Source organism: Loxodonta africana, chromosome 19 (genome assembly GCF_030014295.1).
Source record: "Loxodonta africana isolate mLoxAfr1 chromosome 19, mLoxAfr1.hap2, whole genome shotgun sequence".
Lineage (NCBI taxonomy): Eukaryota > Metazoa > Chordata > Mammalia > Proboscidea > Elephantidae > Loxodonta > Loxodonta africana.
Genome location: NC_087360.1, coordinates 45,190,004 through 45,206,549, shown reverse-complemented (window position 1 = coordinate 45,206,549; position 16,546 = coordinate 45,190,004). Strand labels below are relative to the sequence as shown.

General features: G+C 41.2%; 1 protein-coding gene across 2 annotated transcripts in view; it reads right to left on the bottom strand.

Annotated features, from left to right (window-relative positions):
• SCARA5 (scavenger receptor class A member 5) overlaps positions 1–16,546 on the bottom strand; it is a 183,875-nt gene that overhangs the window by 86,890 nt on the left and 80,439 nt on the right. The gene's annotated exons all lie outside the window — the stretch shown is intronic.

The window sequence follows — 16,546 nt, the reverse complement described above, 5'->3', positions numbered from 1 at the left end:
ACTAGAAAAGAACGTATACTTGGCTGCTTTTGGGTGGTGTGTTCTGTGTATGTCTATGAGGTCAAGTTGGTTGATTGTGGCATTTACATCTTCCTTGTCTTTATTGAGCTTCTTTCTGGATGTCTTGATCTTCACCAAAAGTGGTTTGTTGAAGTCTCCTACTATTATTGTGGAGTTGTCTATCTCACTTTTCAATGCTGATAGAGTTTGTTTTATGTATCTTGCAGCCCTGTCATTGGGTGCATAAATATTTAATATGGTTATATTCTCCTGGTATATTGTCCCTTGAATCATTATATAGTGTCCTTCCTTATCCTTTATAATGGATTTAACTTTAAAGTCTATTTTGTCAGAAATTAATATTGCCACTCCTGCTCTTTTTTTGATTGTTGTTTGCTTAATATATTTTTTCCATCCTTTGAGTTTTAGTTTGTTTGCGTCTTTAAGTCTAAGGTATGTATCTTGTAGGCAGCATATAGACGGATCTTGTTTTTTAATCCATTCTGCCACTTTCTGTCTCTTTATTGTTGCAATTTAGTCCATTTACATTTGTTGTAATTATGGATGAGTATGAATTTAATGCTATCATTTTGAAGTCTTTTTTTGTGTGTTGTTGACAGTTTCTTGTTCTCACTTAATTTTTTGTGCTGAGTAGATTATCTTTATATATTGTCTTTTCCTCATATTCATTGCTGTTGATTTTGCTTCTGCTGAGCCTCTATTTTTTTCTTGTATTTTATTTTGATGTGTAGGATAGTTTATCTCCTTTGTGGTTACTTTAATATTTATCCCTATTTTTTTCTAAATTTAAACCTAACTTTTATTTCTTTGTATCGCCTTGTCTTCCCCTCCATACAAAAGATCTATGACTACACTTCTTAAAAAAAAAAAAAAAAATTTTTTTTTAAGAAATCTCTCTTTATTGTTTTAAAGTTGTCTTCTATTACATAATAACATCGCTGTTTCCTTGTTTTGAGTGTTTTTTTCATCTTGGCTTATTTTTGTGATTTCCCTGTCTGGGTTGAATTCTGATTGCCCTGCCCAGTGTTCTAGTCTTGGGTTGATAACCTGATATTATTGATTTTCTAACCAAACAACTCCCTTTAGTATTTCTTGTACTTTTGGTTTGGTTTTTATGAATTCCCCAAACTTCTGTTTATCAGGAAATGTACTAATTTCACCTTCATATTTGAGTGACAGTTTTGCAGGATATATGATTCTTGGCTAGGAATTTTTTTCCTTCAGTTTTTTATATAAGTCATCCCATTGCCTTCTTGCCTGCATAGTTTCTGCCTAGTAGTCTGAGCTTATTCTTATCGACTGTCCTTTTTAGGTGGCTTTTCATTTAGCCCTAGCTGCTCTTAAAATTCTCTCTTTATCTTTGGATTTGGCAAGTTTGATTATAATATGTCTTGGTGACTTTCTTTTAAAATCTACCTTACGTGGAGTTTGATGAGCATCTTGGATAGATATCTTCTCATCTTTCACGATATCAGGGAAGTTTTCTGACAACAAAACTTCAACAATTCGAGAGGCGGAGCCAAGATGGCGGACTAGGCAGACGCTACCTCGGATCCCTCTTACAACAAAGACACGGAAAAACAAGTGAATCGATCACATACATAACAATCTACGAACCCTGAACAACAAACACAGATTTAGAGACGGAGAACGAACTAATATGGGGAAGCAGCGATTGTTTCCAGAGCCTGGAGCCAGCGTACCAGTCAGGTACGGCACAAGCACAGAGAGCTGCTCCACCCCCCTGAACTAACCCCGGGAGGGGGACCAGCCGGTTCCACAGGCGGCGTGGGACGCAGCCGGTAGGAGAAGTCCCCGGGAGGCAGTGACTGGTCTTGGAGCAGAAAGAGCAACGTCCGAGCAGGGGAACCGTCCTGCAGGGATTTGGACTGGACGCAGGTACGGCATAAACACGGAGAGTTGCTCCACCCCCCTGAACTAACCCCGGGAAGGGGCCCAGCTGGGTCGCGCGGGCGGCGTGGGACGCAGCCGGTAGGAGAAGTCCCCGGGAGGCAGCGACTGGTATTGGAGCGGGGAGAACAGCGTCCCAGCCGGGACACTTGGTCACGGCACAAGCACGGGGACCTGCTCCACCCATCTGAACTAACCCCGGGAGGAGGCCCAACTGGTTCTCGGAGGCGGTACGGCCACATGGCTGGAGGGACAAGAAGTCCCCGGGAGGCAGCGACTGATTTTGGAGTCGAGAGTGCACCATCCCAGTAGGGGAGCCTTGACGCTGGGCATGGGGCTGGAAGCGGAGGATCTGACTGTGACTCCAGCGGGCCAGAGCCCCCGGGGGCAATCTCCACACAGCCAGCACACATAGGCGACGCGCCCGTGGGAATCTCAGATATAATAGTCATTAAAAGCAAGACAAGCAACTCTGGCTATATTCTGAGGTGCTACTCTCCTATCTCTCTGTTCCCTCCCCCACCCTCCCCAGGTGGCTTCATTAACATCTGAATAGCCTGAGCCAGAGGGAGAACTCTGATAGGGATCTGACTGCATTTTTTTTTTAGTGGATTTTCTGGAAAAACTAGTTTCCCAGTGATGGCTCGGAGACAACAATCCATATCAAACCACTTAAAGAAGCAGACCATGACAGCTTCTCCAACACCCCAAACAAAAGAATCAAAATCTTTCCCAAATGAAGATACAATCTTGGAATTATCAGATACAGAATATAAAAAACTACTTTACAGAATGCTTAATGATATCACAAATGAAATTAGGATAACTGCAGAAAAAGCCAAAGAACACACTGATAAAACTGTTGAAGAACTCAAAAAGATTATTCAAGAACATACTGGAAAAATTAATAAGTTGCAAGAATCCATAGAGAGACAACATGTAGAAATCCAAAAGATTAACAATAAAATAACAGAATTAGACAACGCACTAGGAAGTCAGAGGAGCAGACTCGAGCAATTAGAATGCAGACTGGGACATCTGGAGGACCAGGGAATCAACTCCAACATAGCTGAAAAAAAATCAGATAAAAGAATTTAAAAAAATGAAGAAACCCTAAGAATTATGTGGGACACTATCAAGAAGGATAACCTGCGGGTGATTGGAGTCCCAGAACAGGGAGGGGGGACAGAAAACACAGAGAAAATAGTTGAAGAACTCCTGACACAAAACTTCCCTGACATCATGAAAGACGAAAGGATATCTATCCAAGATGCTCATCGAACCCCATTTAAGATTGATCCAAAAAGAAAAACACCAAGACATATTATCATCAAACTCACCAAAACCAAAGATAAACAGAAAATTTTAAAAGCAGCCAGGGAGAAAAGAAAAGTTTCCTTCAAGGGAGAATCAATAAGAATATGTTGTGACTACTCAGCGGAAACCATGCAGGCAAGAAGGGAATGGGACGACATATACAGAATACTGAAGGAGAAAAACTGCCAGCCAAGGATCATATATCCAGCAAAACTCTCTCTGAAATATGAAGGCGAAATTAAGATATTTACAGACAAACACAAGTTTAGAGAATTTGCAAAAACCAAACCAAAGCTACAAGAAATACTAAAGGATATTGTTTGGTCAGAGAACCAATAATATCAGATATCAGCACAACACAAGGTCACAAAACAGAACGTCCTGATATCAACTCAAATAGGGAAATCACAAAAACAAACAAATTAAGATTAATTAAAAAAAAAATAAATACACATAACAGGGAATCATGGAAGTCAATAGGTAAAAGATCACAATAATCAAAAAGAGGGACTAAATACAGGAGGCACTGAACTGCCATATGGAGAGTGATACAAGGCGATATAGAACAATACAAGTTAGGTTTTTACTTAGAAAAATAGGGGTAAATAATAAGGTAACCTCAAAAAGGTATATCAACTCTATAACTCAAGATAAAAACCAAGAAAAACGTAACGACTCAACTAACATAAAGTCAAACACTATAAAAATGAGGATCTCACAATTTACTAAGAAAAACGCCTCAGCACAAAAAAGTATGTGGAAAAATGAAATTGTCAACAACACACATAAAAAGGCATCAAAATGACAGCACTAAAAACTTATTTATCTATAATTACCCTGAATGTAAATGGACTAAATGCACCAATAAAGAGACAGAGAGTCACAGACAGGATAAAGAAACACGATCCATCTATATGCTGCCTACAAGAGACACACCTTAGACTTAGAGACACAAACAAACTAAAACTCAAAGGATGGAAAAAAGTATATCAAGCAAACAATAAGCAAAAAAGAAGAGGAGTAGCAATGTTAATTTCTGACAAAATAGACTTTAGACTTAAATCCACCACAAAGGATAAAGAAGGACACTATATAATGATAAAAGGGACAATTGATCAGGAAGACATAACCATATTAAATATTTATGCACCCAATGACAGGGCTGCAAGATACATAAATCAAATTTTAACAGAATTGAAAAGCGAGATAGATACCTCCACAATTATAGTAGGAGACTTCAACACACCACTTTCGGAGAAGGACAGGACATCCAGTAAGAAGCTCAACAGAGACACGGAAGATCTAATTACAACAATCAACCAACTTGACCTCATTGACTTATACAGAACTCTCCACCCAACTGCTGCAAAATATACTTTTTTTTCTAGCACACATGGAACATTCTCTAGAATAGACCACATATTAGGTCATAAAACAAACCTTTGCAAAGTCCAAAACATCGAAATATTACAAAGCATCTTCTCAGACCACAAGGCAATAAAACTAGAGATCAATAACAGAAAAACTAGGGAAAAGAAATCAAATACTTGGAAAATGAACAATACCCTCCTGAAAAAAGACTGGGTTATAGAAGACATCAAGGAGGGAATAAGGAAATTCATAGAAAGCAACGAGAATGAAAATACTTCCTATCAAAACCTCTGGGACACAGCAAAAGCAGTGCTCAGAGGCCAATTTATATCAATAAATGCACACATACAAAAAGAAGAAAGAGCCAAAAGCAGAGAACTGTCCCTACAACTTGAACAAATAGAAAGTGAGCAACAAAAGAACCCATCAGGCACCAGAAGAAAACAAATAATAAAAATTAGAGCTGAACTAAATGAATTAGAGAACAGAAAAACAATTGAAAGAATTAACAAAGCCAAAAGCTGGTTCTTTGAAAAAATTAACAAAATTGATAAACCATTGGCTAGACTGACTAAAGAAATACAGGAAAGGAAACAAATAACCCGAATAAGAAATGAGAAGGACCACATCACAACAGAACCAAATGAAATTAAAAGAATCATTTCAGATTATTATGGAAAATTGTACTCTAACAAATTTGAAAACCTAGAAGAAATGGATGAATTCCTGGAAAAACACTACCTACCTAAACTAACACATTCAGAAGTAGAACAACTAAATAGACCCATAACAAAAAAAGAGATTGAAACGGTAATCAAAAAACTCCCAACAAAAAAAGCCCTGGCCCGGACGGCTTCACTGCAGAGTTCTACCAAACTTTCAGAGAAGAGTTAACACCACTACTACTAAAGGTATTCCAAAGCATAGAAAATGACGGAATACTACCCAACTCATTCTATGAAGCCACCATCTCCCTGATACCAAAACCAGGTAAAGACATTACAAAAAAAGAAAATTATAGACCTATATCCCTCATGAACATTGATGCAAAAATCCTCAACAAAATTCTAGCCAATAGAATCCAACAACACATCAAAAAAATAATTCACCATGATCAAGTGGGATTTATACCAGGTATGCAAGGCTGGTTTAATATCAGAAAAACCATTAATGTAATCCATCACATAAATAAAACAAAAGGCAAAAACCACATGATCTTATCAATTGATGCAGAAAAGGCATTTGACAAAGTCCAACACCCATTTATGATAAAAACTCTTAGCAAAATAGGAATTGAAGGAAAATTCCTCAACATAATAAAGGGCATCTATGCAAAGCCAACAGCCAATATCACTCTAAATGGAGAGAACCTGAAAGCATTTCCCTTGAGAACGGGAACCAGACAAGGATGCCCTTTATCACCGCTCTTATTCAACATTGTGCTAGAAGTCCTAGCCAGGGCAATTAGGCTAGACAAAGAAATAAAGAGTATCCGGATTGGCAAGGAGGAAGTAAAGTTATCACTATTTGCAGATGACATGATTATATACACAGAAAACCCTAGGGAATCCTCCAGAAAACTACTGAAACTAATAGAAGAGTTTGGCAGAGTCTCAGGTTATAAAATAAACATACAAAAATCACTTGGATTCCTCTACATCAACAAAAAGAACACCGAAGAGGAAATAACCAAATCAATACCATTCACAGTAGCCCCCAAGAAGATAAGATACTTAGGAATAAATCTTACCAAGGATGTAAAAGACCTATACAAAGAAAACTACAAAGCTCTACTACAAGAAATTCAAAAGGACATACTTAAGTGGAAAAACATACCCTGCTCATGGATAGGAAGACTTAACATAGTAAAAATGTCTATTCTACCAAAAGCCATCTATACATTTAACGCACTTCCGATCCAAATTCCAATGTCATATTTTAAGGGGATAGAGAAACAAATCACCAATTTCATATGGAAGGCAAAGAAGCCCCGGATAAGCAAAGCACTACTGAAAAAGAAGAAGAAAGTGGGAGGCCTCACCCTACCTGACTTCAGAACCTACTATACAGCCACAGTAGTCAAAACAGCCTGGTATTGGTACAACAGACACATAGACCAATGGAACAGAATTGAGAACCCAGACATAGATCCATCCACGTATGAGCAGCTGATATTTGACAAAGGACCAGTGTCAATTAACTGGGGAAAAGATAGCCTTTTTAACAAATGCTGCTGGCATAACTGGATATCCATTTGCAAAAAAATGAAACAGGACCCATACCTCACACCATGCACAAAAACTAACTCCAAGTGGATCAAAGACCTAAACATAAAGACTAAAACGATAAAGATCATGGAAGAAAAAATTGGGACAACCCTAGGAGCCCTAATACAAGGTATAAACAGAATACAAAACATTACCAGAAATGATGAAGAGAAACCCGATAACTGGGAGCTCCTAAAAATCAAACACCTATGCTCATCTAAAGACTTCTCCAAAAGAGTAAAAAGACCACCTACAGACTGGGAAAGAATTTTCAGCTATGACATCTCCGACCAGCGCCTGATCTCTAAAATCTACATGATTCTGTCAAAACTCAACCACAAAGAGACAAACAACCCAATCAAGAAGTGGGCGAAGGATATGAACACACATTTCACTAAAGAAGATATTCAGGCAGCCAACAGATACATGAGAAAATGCTCTCGATCATTAGCCATTAGAGAAATGCAAATTAAAACTACGATGAGATTCCACCTCACACCAGCAAGGCTGGCATTAATCCAAAAAACACAAAATAAATGTTGGAGAGGCTGCGGAGAGATTGGAACTCTCATACACTGCTGGTGGGAATGTAAAATGGTACAACCACTTTGGAAATCCATCTGGCGTTATCTTAAACAGTTAGAAATAGAACTACCATACAACCCAGAAATCCCACTCCTAGGAATATACCCTAGAGATAGAAGAGCCTTCATACAAACAGATATATGCACACCCATGTTTATTGCAGCTCTGTTTACAATAGCAAAAAGTTGGAAGCAACCAAGGTGTCCATCTATGGATGAATGGGTAAATAAATTGTGGTATATTCACACAATGGAATACTACGCATCGATAAAGAACAGTGACGAATCTGTGAAACATTTCATAACATGGATGAACCTGGAAGGCATTATGCTGAGCGAAATTAGTCAGAGGCAAAAGGACAAATATTGTATAAGACCACTATTATAAGATCGTGAGAAATAGTAAACCTGAGAAGAACACATACTTTTGTGGTTACAAGGGGGGGAGGGAGGGAGGGTGGGAGAGGGTTTTTTATTGATTAATCAGTAGATAAGAACTGCTTTAGGTGAAGGGAAAGACAACACTCAATACATGGAAGGTCAGCTCAATTGGACTGGACCAAAAGCAAAGAAGTTTCCGGGATAAAATGAATGCTTCAAAGGTCAGCGGAGCAAGTGCGGGGGTCTGGGGAACATGGTTTTCGGGGACTTCTAAGTCAATTGGCAAAATAATTCTATTATGAAATCATTCTGCATCCCACTTTGAAATGTGGCGTCTGGGGTCTTAAATGCTAACAAGCGGCCATCTAAGATGCAGCAATTGGTCTCAACCCACCTGGAGCAAAGGAAAATGAAGAACACCAAGGCCACACGACAACTAAGAGCCCAAGAGACAGAAAGGGCCACATCAACCAGAGACCTACATCATCCTGAGACCAGAAGAACTAGTTGGTGCCTGGCCACAATCCATGACTGCCCTGACAGGGAGCACAGCAGAGGACCCCTGAGGGAGCAGGAGATCAGTGGGATACAGACCCCAAATTCTCATAAAAAGACCAAACTTAATGGTCTGACTGAGACTGGAGGAATCCCGACGGCCATGCTCCCCAGACCTTCAGTTGACACAGGACAGGAACCATCCCCGAAGACAACTCATCAGAAATGAAAGGGACTGGTTAGCGGGTGGGAGAGAGACACTGATGAAGAGTGAGCTAATGATATCAGGTGGACACTCGAGATTGTGTTGGCAACTCTTGTCTGGAGGGGGGATGGGAGGATAGAGAGAGAGGGAAGCCAGCAAAATTGTCAAGAAAGGAGAGACTGAAAGGGCTGACTCAAGAGGGGGAGAGCAAGTGGGAGTAGGGAGTGAGATGTATGTAAACTTATATGTGACAGACTGATTGGATTTGTAAACGTTCACTTGAAGCTTAATAAAAGTTATTTAAAAAAAAAAAAAAAAACTTCAACAATTCTATCTGTATTTTCTGTTATCCCTCCCTGTTCTGGAACTCCAATTACTTGTAGGTTATTTCTCTTGATAGAGTCCCACATGATTCTTAAGGTTTATTCATTTTTTAAAAAATTCTTTTATCTGATTTTTCCTCAAATATATTGGTGCCAAGTGCTTTATCTTCAAGTTCACAAATTCTGCCTTCCACTTCCTCAATTCTGCTCCTCTGACTTTCTATTGAGTTGTCTAATTCTGTAATTTTATTGTTAATCTTCTGAATTTTTTATTGCTGTCTGTCTATGGATTTTTCCACCTTATTAAATTTTTATTTATGTTCACTAATAACTTTTTTAATTTCTTCAACTGCTTTATCTATGTGTTCCTTGGCTTGTTGTGCATATTGCCTGATTTCCTTCCTGATGTCTTGAAGGGTTCTGTATATTAATATTTTGTATTCCGCATCCAGTAATTGCAGGAGGGTACTTTCATCTAGGAGATCCCTTGATTCTTTGTTCTGAGAGCTTGTTGAGGCGATCATGCTCTGTTTCTTTATGTGACTTGATATTGACTGTTGTCTCCGAGCCATCTATAAGTTATTGTATTAGTTTATTTTATGTTTGCTTACTCTATCATAGCTTCTTGCTTTGTTTCGTTTTTATATGCCCAAATGGGTTGCTTGAGTGAGCTAGCTTGATTATTTTTCCCTTTGGAGCTCTGACATCCTGTCACCAGATGGCTAGAGCTGTTATCAGGTATATCAGTCTAGAAGTCCATTCACTTTTCTTGTATGAATTCAGCTTAGGTGTCCAGGTAGCTGATCATCAAGTGTGTGGTACAGGCTCTGTCCTACAGTCTTAGAGGGGCAGGGGTGATTGGTGTAGGTACCAGTATCTGGTTGCAGCAGGGGGTCACGCTCTGAACAAGGCAGGGGGCTGAGAATCTTCCCCAACGTGTCTCTGAGGAAAGCGTGTCCCTGTTCCCCAGAGTGTACAGGTGGGTGGGTTCTGCAGACGGACCTTGGGCACCCAATGTTTTTGGTTGTAAGGACTGGGAGGTACCTGTACTCCTGTCACAGGTGGCTGGGTGACCTGAGTGGAGCCACCAGTCCTTAGTCCCCTGATGTGGGTAGGTGAGGACCCCGTTTAATAGGCAAAGTGGTGTCAAACCTCAAGCACCCACCTCTCCGCCACACAGCTGGAACAGTTGTAGTCTGCAAACAAGGGCTTATTCTCCTGAAGTAGGCCCACACAGGTCCATGCAGAGGGGAAAGGTACTCAAAGTTCCTGAACTGTTTATGCCTGGAGAGGAGCCGCTTCTGTCCTGAGGTCCCCTGGTTAGTGGAGCTGGCAGATTATCTTTTCCCCCAATTGCAAATTTATTCCTTCTCTGGGGCCTGGAGGATGGCTCTAGGGGCTCAACAGGGCCTATCTCAGGCCCAGGGAAATGAACAGTTGCTGAAGCCTGCTTAGGGGGGTGGGCGTGGTAAAATATACTCAAGTACTTAGCTTTTGCTGACAGCTCCATTCTTCTCTGGTTCTGGAGGTGTGAATAGGCTCTGAGGCTGGCTGCTTCTCCCTGAGGAAACTGCGGCCGAAAGCTAGTACCAGCCCACTGCAGCTGCTCTGGAGAATGGTGCCTGCATGCTCCCAGTGATTGAGGTCTGGTAACTCCTCTCTGCTTCTGAATTATCTCTTCCTCCCTTTGCCCCTCATCTTGTTTTCTAACCTTGCCTTTGATGTTCAGGGTTCCTAGCTTGTCATAAATATACTCATTTCACTTGTTTTTTTGGGTCTTTGTTGTAAGAGGGCTCGCTGGAAGTGTCTGTCTATTCTGCCATTGTGGCCCCACCCCCCAACTCGAAGCTTTTGTCTCTAGTATACTAACAGTCACCCAGGGCTTTGAACTGGTTTGAACTGGTTCAGTCATGGCTGACAATGCAAAACAGATCAAATTTTTACAATTTGGGTGATCTAAAACGATAACTGGAATGGGAAAAATTACAGATTGACGACTGCTCTGGCAGGGATCACAATAGAGAGTTCTGGACAGAGCTGGAGAAAAATGTAGAACAAAATTAACATTCACCAAAAGAAAAAAAATAACAGGCTTGCTGATCTGACAGAGACTGAAGTAACCCGAAGAGTATGGCCCCGGATACTCTTTTTAACTCAGTACTGAAGTCATTCTAGAGGTTCACCCTTCAGCCAAATATTACACAGGTATATAGGGCCAACAATAACACACATGAGGGACATGCTTCATAGTTCAATCATGTATATGAGACTAATGAGCACACCAGTCCAAAAGCAAAGATGAGAAGGCAGGGAGGGACAGGAAAACTGTACAAATGGAAACAGGGAACCTGGGGTGGATAAGGGGAAAGTGTTGACAACCAGTGTCACCAAACAATTTGTATATTAACTGTTGAATGAGAAACTAATTTTCTGTGTAAACTTTCACCTAAATCACAATTAAAAAAAGAAAAAGAAAACAGATGTCAATTCAAAAAAGAAAAAAATTACTGTCGAAGCCCTGAAGTGGGAGACTCAGAAGAGGCTAGCGAACCCTTTCAGGAGTCTGATGGATTACACTCTTTACTGGCAGGACTGTGGAGAGCAACACACAGTCAAAGCAGCGAGGTGGACTGCCACTTTTGAGTAGGGCACCACTGTTTCCGACTCTGCTCAAAATCCAGCATGCAAGAGATTTGGTTTCTATACAACATGTATGCTGCCCTTGTTTTCTAAGAGGGAGATGAGGTTTCTAGCAGGGCTTTGACCTGTAATTTTTCCCATTCTAGTTATCATTCCAGTTGACCCAAATTTTAAAAATTTGGGCCTGTTCCGGTTTCACTTCCTTGGCCGTAACTGAACTGGGAAGAAGCAGTCTGAAGCCCTGTAGTCACCATAAAATGCAGTGCCAGAGGTAATTACGCCCATCAGCCTTTCCATTACCATAAGAACCCCTGAAGGGTAGGCACCTTATTCATTTTTCTTTTTCAATTAGCAGAGACCCTTATCTCCAATAGGTACTTGTAGTTCAAGGAATTGAATGTGCAAGGTGAAGGAAGGGTTTTAAATAAAATAACCTCTCCTTTCGTATACAGGCAGTCCCCCGGTTATGAATGAGATCTGTTCTAGCTCTGCCTTTGAGTCGAATTCCTAAGTCAGAACAAGAGCTTACAGTTCTTATTTAGCCTTTAGTGCAAGAAGGCTTCAAGCCTTTTCAATGATTTAAAAGCTGCACGTGCAGCAAGTGAAGGTGATTGTGATGAAGAATTCATTGGGAGTAGAGGTTTGTTCAATAGTATCAAAGTGAGGGAAAATTTACATAATATTAAAGGGTAAGTACGAGTTGTCTGTAAGTTGGATATTCATAACCCAGGGACTGCCTATATCTTGAAACTTGTGTATCCAAAGCTTGGAGTTCTCTTTGGTTCCAAGGAACAGGACTGGGCAGGAAACAAGAGCCATTAAAGTGAGGAAACACAATGCCCCAAATCAGGCCATTCAGTGCTGATTAGAAATGATAGATCAAGGTTGACCAAGAGAAGAGAATGCGGTCTCAGTGGGTGGTCTAAGGCCAGCAGCAGAGCTTCCGGGCAGGGCAGATCTTGAGCAAGCCAGCAGGACCATGTGCAGGGTGTGAGCAACTCAGCCACTAGGCTGGGTCTGGGAGCAGGACTCTAGAGCCTACTAGTCTCTTGGAGAAGAGCTGGCAAGAGCAAGTTAGGGGAAAAGCACCAAAGCAGAAGGCCAGTCCTGAGGCTGGAGGCTCAAAGGAACAGGGAAAGCTGAGAGTTGGAGGGTGCTGGGTGTCACCCCAGGACTGGCTGGCAGTATAGGAGACTCAGGTAGAGACCCAAGTGCCCTGGGCCAGTGCTGACACGTCTGGATTCTAGAATCAGGCCAGTGGCCACACCTGTTTTTACTAGATGGGGAGGGTAGGGGCAGGTTGGTTTGTTCAAATACTGACTGCTCTGGGCTGCATTTGGGCATGGGGAAGGGCTGAGGCAAGGGAAATGAAGGAGCTGGGGGAGGGGAAGTATTGGGGGACATTCATTTTGGGCCCAGAGAGGAGGGCAGCAGTATCAGTAAGCTTTTGGAGAGCTTACTTTTTTTAAGTACCACATACACTCATTTCTAGCTCAGCGGGATGCCCAGGATAAATATTTACAGGCTGGTGACTGAATTTTCCTTTATGCCTGTGGCCCAACCAGCCCCACACATAAACGGGAGAAGGAGGAGCTTTCAGGTACAGCTCAGAGCAGCAGGAGACCCCTTGGAGAAAAGGGCCAGGCAGACTGTCTTTGCACAGCTGATTTGTGCTTTTGACTCTTCTAGCAATGGCTCCCAGATCCACAAAATTTTGGCTGTATAGGTTTGGTATCCCAAATTGCCTGCAACCTGCTGTTGCCTTTATGAGTTCAGAGACTGACAAGACTCTAAGTGAAAAAGTAAAGGTGACAAGAAGCCAATTCTAGGTCTTATAGGCAGGATTCCACAAATTAGGCAAAGGATGAGGACTGCCTGTCCACTGGAATGGTGGGTTGGCTGCAACCCAGATGTCCATCATCTACAAATAGACACTGTCTCTGGCACAGATGCTGAGCAGAAACTGCAAATTGGAGGATGCATGGAACACACGCTGTACAGCGGCCAGCTGACAGTGACAGATATACCTATTAGGATAGCCTGGCATAACCTCAAAGAAAGAAAAACCCCATCAAGATGTTTATTACTTTCTCCAGAAGTGTGACTAGAGTTGCTGTGCTCCTGGCATAAGTGTTCCCTATTAGTGGCCCAGGCGGATGGAGTCTCTGATAACTTACTGCGATTAATATGAACATGGAATCCAGGATGAATTATAAATCAAAAGGCTACTGTTAAGATTATTCTCAGGATTGCTGTTTTGGACACTAGAGTATCTGAAATCATTACCAGCAATGTCAAGAAACCCAAAGTTTTGATGGAGCACATAAACCTAATAAGAAACAAATTATTTGTGAATTCACAAATGAAATTAGAGACTTGCCATTTGGACTAACATAGCAATCTACTTCTGAAAATCAGCCAGTGAAAGCCATATGGATCACAACAGTTCAGTTTGCAACCGATCATGGGGATAGCACAGGACCAGGCAGCATTTTGTTTTATTGTTCAGGGGGTCACCATGAGTCTGGGGCCAACTCGATGGTGGCCAACAACAGGAGTGCCTAACAAAGAACCAATCTGATAGGTGGTCAATAAATTGTTGTCAAGTGAATAAATGAATAATTGAAAATGGAGAATGTTACCAAGGCAGAATAGTATCCTCATCTCTATTTAAAAATAGATTGGCTAGGACTGGAGGAGAGGTATGGGACTGCTCTTGGGCCCTGCCTCCCATGCTCTCAACTCACCTTTTACCCCAGCCATTGCCACAACAACCAGCTTCAAGCAGCTGTAAGCAGGCAGCACCTCATTTCACCAGTACTGGCAATGTCTTGTTTTGTGCCCTTCTGGCTTCTGTGACTTCTCGTGATACACCAGAGGGAGCTGCCTAGGACTCATATATGCAAGACTTTTACCCTTGGGAGAACTTTGACCCCTGGGGACAGGAGCTGGTAGACAAATGTTCTCCCCAGACAGGCAATGCTGAGGCTCTTACACACAGCCCCTAGAAGGTCCTAGCAGGATTGAGTCCCAGTGACCCGCAGCAGAGACCAACTCAATGACACATCTTTATATCTGCTTTTCCTCTTGCCTGGTTTCACTTTCCCCAGCCCCACTCCTATTTCCTGGGTTCACTTGTCACAATAAACTACCAAGCACTTGCTTGGGCTCTGATTTCTGTGGAAACCCCAGGCTAAGACAGAAAACATCTCTCCTTCCCTCACCACCTATAATTCAGCTCTCTTCTCATCTTTCCTTTTGCTCTTTGCTTACCTACATCCTGATTTCCCATTGTCCCAAGAGACTACAAATAAGTTCAAATTTAGGATATTCTTTTGTTCATTTATGCATTTAAACTATACAATACAGTTATGTGAGATACCAATCATTATATGCCACTGGACTGAGGTTAATACAAAGAGCGTAAAATACAAGCTCTTCTATCAAAACATTTATAACTTACTTAGAGAGAAAAACACAAAAAAAGAAACTATCTAGAACTTTGTTTCAAAAGCTTTTCTGTTCTAATGTTTTTTAAAATGTTCATTGAGGAAAAAAAGCAAAACTCAACATCAAGATCATTTAAAGAAGCTGAGTATTAGTATAATTAGAACATCTTCAGTAGTCTATGTAGATTGGCCATAGCCGTTAGGATGGAGAAAGAGGGACAAACATAAGACACGATAAAGAAATAAAACTGACTGCAATTGGTGACCTCTTGGAATCAGAGGTTGAAGAAAAGGAAGGCTTCAGTACTGCTGAGTGATGTGGTGCCTGGTGAGATAAAAAACTTAGCCCCGGTTGAGTCAATATGCTTACTGATGACTGACAGCAGATGCAAAGCTGGGAAGAGTAGCTAATGCTGTAGATGACAAAGTCAAAATGATCTTAATGGGCATGAACTTTCATAAAAAGGACAAAGATGGTATTCTGCATTTACAATCAGACTGTGAAAGAGATCACTAGATTAGACACCAGCTAATATCATATCGAATTCCTATCTATATCTCAGACACTCCACATACATCTGTCACTTAATCCTCAGAATTATTCTGTGAAGTAGGCTTTATTATTGCTATTTTAAAGAGGAAGGAGCTGAAGCTCAGAGAAATTAAGTACATTTTCTAAGCTCTTATGGTTAAGAAAGGGTGAAGCCTGAGTTGGGAGCCAGGTGTCCTAATCCCAACCCCGGAGTCTCTCCACCACACTGTCCCCTTGATTTCACATCATGCATCATGGTGAAAAATAATCACACACACACACACGCACACAATGCACACAATGCACACACAATGGTATGCTGTTATAACCAGGATTTGAAATAATATTACTGCTTACAATTATCCCAGGGTATGTCTGAAATCATCTTGCCTAGCCTGGATTGATCATCCAGAGAGAGGCAGACCTAAAAAACATTCTATGTATTGATATACTTTAAAAAACACAATAAATGGTTTGTGAGGGCCTCTACTGGAGATTAAATGGAAGGAAGTTGGAATGGATGGGAAAGGTGGATGCCAGCTTCCAAACCTTACTCTTGTCCTTCAGTAATGCTGGCCCAGCAGAATCAGAAGAGCCTAAAGCTTTGGCCAATCTGAGGTCTCACAGGGCCAGTTTGACTGGTACTCCTCTGAGGACCAAGTGCTTATTAGGATCATTTTTGTCCATGGGTAATGCACTCTTGGCTTTGACTTTTCCGTTTAGAAACTTAAAAATCTCCTGTGGGGAATCCTCTCCATGCTTTAATGGGGTTGTTGGTGCTTTCTTGCAGTTATACCTAAAAAGTGGGCCTTACGGACCTACTGATTGAGTATAGCTATAAAGAAATAAAACCTCTCCTCACAAATTTAGACCCTGTTCTCAAACTATACGTGGAAAGCAGAGTCTCATGTAGAGAAAAGTGACTTGCCCCATGGTACTCACTGCCTTTCCCGGGCATCCTTTGGCATTTAAGCTGGAGCCCCCATTGATATATAATAAAGCCCCCCAACCTGTAATGAAGCCATTTTTCATTAAATATGGGTTTAAGTA